Here is a 4,465-nt window from a genome sequence, read left to right on the forward strand (position 1 = left end):
GCAATATTGCAAAAATTAGATTTTGTGTTTAAGCTTAGTAAGAAACCTACTTAATTGTAGAAGTAGATCAGTGATTATGCAATTTTTTTCTTATTAGTTTATTTAGTGTTTATTACCTTCGGTATCTCAGCCTTCATTGTATTTTCTAGTTTAGACGGTACATTTTTAGAGAATAAGGACTGAGTGTTTAATGTAGATGCGTATGCTCAGATAGACACTGTTAGAAGGATATTGAATCAGTTTTGGCCTGTCTTTTAGAATAGGTACCAGTGATTCACAGAAGGTGAATGTGAAAACTATTTTTATTAGGAAAATGAAGATGGCAAGAGTATAGTTACAAGGTTGTTTGGGGTGGAGAGATGTGAATAGAATATATTCACATGCAGATTTAGTTGGTAACAAGAGTGAGTGAGCTGCTTCCTCCCTGAGACTGGAGCCAGTGGTCTGAGCACCGTCTTTGGCATACAGCTGATGTTAGTCCTTCTACTTTGCTCACATACACGTATGTATTTTGGCCAGCTCGATATAGTCTTGGTTCCATGGATATTTTAGTAGAATTCAACTATTTTAGATTTAATAGGAATCTGAAACTAGACTCACACCTTTCACCATTAACTAAGATAGACTAGACTCTCACTGGATTAAAGATTTAAACTTAAGACATGAAACTATGAAAATACTAGAAGAAAGTGTAGGGAAAACACTTGAAGAAATCATCTTAGGCAAAAATTTTATGAGGAGGACCCCTCGGGCAATTGAAGCAATGTCAAAAATACACTTTTGGGACCTGATCAAACTTAACAGTTTCTGCACAGCCAAGAACACAGTAAACAAAGCGGGCAGATAGCCCTCAGAATGGGAGAAGTTATTTGCTGGTTATGTCTCCAACAAAGGTTTAATAACCAGAATCCACAGAGAACTCAAACGTATTAGCAAGAAAAAAACAAGTGATTCCATCTCAGGGTGGGCAAGGGACTTGAAGAGAAATTTCTCTAAAGAAGATAGGCACATGGCCTACAGATACATGAAAAAATGCTCTCCATCCTTAATCATCAGAGAAATGCAAATCAAAACTACTTTGAGGTACCACCTAACCCCAGTAAGATTAGCCCATATCACAAAATCCCAAAACCAGAGATGTTGGCATGGATGTGGAGAAAAGGGAACATTTCTACACCACTGAGGGAAATGCAAACTAATTTGTTCCTTTTGGAAAGACATCTGGAGAACACTGAGAGAACTAAAAATAGATCTGCCATTTGATCCTGCAATTCCTTTATTAGGTATATATCCAGAAGACCAAAAATCAAATTACAACAAAGATACAAAGATATTTGTATCAGAATGTTTATTGCAGCCCAGTTCATAATTGCCAGGTCATGGAAGAAGCCCAAGTGCCCATCGATCCGTGAATGGATCAACAAACTGTGATATATGTATACCATGGAATATTATGCAGCCCTAAAGAAAGATGGAGACTTTTCCTCCTTTATGTTTATATGGATGGAATTGGAAAATGTTCTTCTTAGCAAAGTATCTCAAGAATGGAAGAAAAACTATCCAATGTACACGGCCCTATTTTGAAACTAATTCATAGCTTTCATAGGAATGTCATAACCTAATTATAGCCTTAGAATGTGGGAAGGGGGGTGGGAGAGGAGAGGTAAGGAGGCTGGATGGGGGAGGGAGGGTGATGGATGGGGTCACCTCTGTGGTTTATCTTACAAGGGTACAAGTGAATCTTTCTAAAAGCAGAGTATGAATGTCTTAACTCAATAATTAAGAAAATGACATGAAGGTTATGTTAGCCAGTTTGATGAGAGTATTTCAAAATGTATATGAAAACAGCACCCTGTACCCCATGATTGCATTAATGTACACAGTTATGCTATAAGAAATAATAAAGGAAATTTGAATGGGAAATAAAAAAAGATTTCATAGGAATCTTAGAAATCACCTAGGTTTAGAAATTTTAGTGATTTGCCCAAAAGCATATGCAAAATTTATTGTTCCTTCTCAGAGTCAGTTTGAAAGCAGTCTCAGGATTACAGCTTAAGAGAAAATCTCAAACTACTTTTTTGTTTGAGTCAGAACTTGGGACTGGGAAGTTTATCTTCAGTTTATTCCATCTCTGCTCCCTTAAATACGTAGAAATCACAGATAGATACCTGAAGGAAGACAAGATCCAGCCCCTAAATTGCTACTGTTTTGTAAGTTAATGTCATGTTTTGCTCCCTGTTTGGTTATTTTTTTCATACTTTATATTACCATATTATCCTAATATACATAAAATTGGTAAGTTGTTAAGGATTCTTTTAGACTGGATGGAGCTTAAAAATTAAAAAACCCAGTGAGAAACAGGCAGTTGTATAGCTACAGGAGGAATTAGTGGCTGGTAATGGGATAGTGGGAGGCACGGCTCAGATGTTCAGGCTTGAGTCTGAGCAACTGGTGGGTAAGAGACCCAACCCTTTGGAATTCAGAAGATGAGCTGAAAGCCTGATCTTAAAACTAGCTTTTCAAATCTGTGCTCTTTCCTCTGTCTTCTTATAGTTGCTTGTTTTCATGTGCATATTGTACAGGGTATCCCAAAGATCACCAGATATGCATAGTGAGGATGAGAAATTATAGATAAATATGTCTTTATTTGCAAAATATTCGTTATAAAATAATACTTACAAAATATTACTCTATGTGTTGATATGTAATTATAAAAATATGAAATATAGGGGGCGGTGCCTGTGGCTCAGAGGAGGCCCCATATGCCAGAGACCCCATGTGCCAGAGGTGAAACCCAGCCCTGGCCAAAAACTGCAAAAAAAAGAAATATATAATATAAAATATGAGTTTGTTAATTTTTCCTATTTATAGTGACTTTTGGGATACCCTGTATGATACTTTTCTGCTCTGTTAAAGGCATTACTGTTGGCACTACTGTGGTATCAACGTCAGCAGTTATTGCCCAGTTTAGTGATGCCAAAGTTCTGGGGAAGTAAAAAATTATTTCTCCCCCAAATAAGAGGTTCCTGAGTTTTAATGCAGGGTGATACATAACATTTCTAAAGACCCATCCATTTAAAACATAACCTTTTGGTTTGGTCTAAGAAAGAACTCTTTCAGGAAATGTTAACATCAATTGATTTTTCTTACTTTAGACAAGGTCCAAATTAAGCTAGGACTGATACCTTTAGAGTTTGTTTCAGAGTCTAGAGCTTCTGTCACATTGACTAGAGCTCAGTATGTTTTGGTAGGTGCCCAGAAGTAGTTTGGATTATCAGGATTGGAAATTTTGTTGAGGCAAATCTTGCAGTTTGCCGTTTTCTTTCTATATTACAGGTCTGGTCACCTTTCTCCTAGCCTACCAGACAAATAGTAGTACTCCGTCCTTCATGAGAGGAATGAATCAGTCCTGTCAACAGGCTTTCAGCTTAGTACAGGAGAAAGAAATGTTCATATCTCAAACTCTCAAGAATGTAGTTTATTAAAGGGTACATATAGATTAATACTATTTTACTTCAATTTTTTGTAAGAGAAGGCAAGTTTAGTAAGCAAATGGTAAAGATCTGTTTTTGGTAACTGCTCATGCATGAGGTACCTCCCACAGAACAATATGTACAGCTTTTGGAAATGGAGTAATTTCTTTGGAACAAAAGCTTTGGGAAGATTATAAATAAGAGACAGTTTAAATATAATATTAGGATTTCTATTTAGAAGCTAAGAGATAGCAAATTTAAAGATTTTTTTAGGACTTTTTAACCATACTCTCACATGTGTGCAGCAGTCACCATATCTCGCCATGTATAATGCATCCCTGTGTGTGATGCACACCCATGATTTTGGCCCAGACTTTCAGGAAAATGCCTCTGGAGAAAGTGGCTGATTCTCGACTGGGAGAGACATGTCTGGGGAGGGCTAATACTCTGAAGGCTCCCTCTTACCTCTGTCCTGGAAGCCTTTCCCTCCCCACATTGGGGCCACAGCTGAGATGGCCAAGCACATGGCCAGCAGGGTGGGAGCTTCTGAGGCCGCTCAGCCTGTAGCAACCAGGCAGGTCCCTGGGGCTGTGCAGGGCTCCTGGTCCCATCTGCATAGCTGGACCGCAAGCCTAGGCTCTTGACCTGCACACTCACTGTCTGCCTCACCAGCTCTGCCACCACACTCTTCTCTGATTACAACACTCAGTGGCGGCCGCTCTGGCCTACTCCCACTGGATCTTGGATCCTCTGGAGTGGAACCTGTATTCCTGGTGGGCCCAGGTTGGGAGGCAGTGGCAGCCTGTGGAGACCTAATCCTGAGCTGCTCTACCCATGTCTCGTGTGCTCCTGAGCTGTTCTACCCATGTATCCTGAGCTCCTGAGCTGTACTACCCGTGTATCCTGAGCTGTACTACCCATGTCTCGTGTGCTCCTGAGCTGTTCTACCCATGTATCCTGAGCTGTACTACCCATGTCTCGTGTGCTCCTGA

At 39.5% G+C, this 4,465-nt stretch overlaps 1 protein-coding gene across 1 annotated transcript in view; it reads left to right on the forward strand.

Annotated features, from left to right (window-relative positions):
* Positions 1 to 4,465, forward strand: part of SACS (sacsin molecular chaperone) — a 49,007-nt gene that overhangs the window by 8,582 nt on the left and 35,960 nt on the right. The gene's annotated exons all lie outside the window — the stretch shown is intronic.

This window comes from Otolemur garnettii, unplaced genomic scaffold, assembly GCF_000181295.1.
Source record: "Otolemur garnettii isolate 467f Iridium unplaced genomic scaffold, OtoGar3 scaffold00106, whole genome shotgun sequence".
Lineage (NCBI taxonomy): Eukaryota > Metazoa > Chordata > Mammalia > Primates > Galagidae > Otolemur > Otolemur garnettii.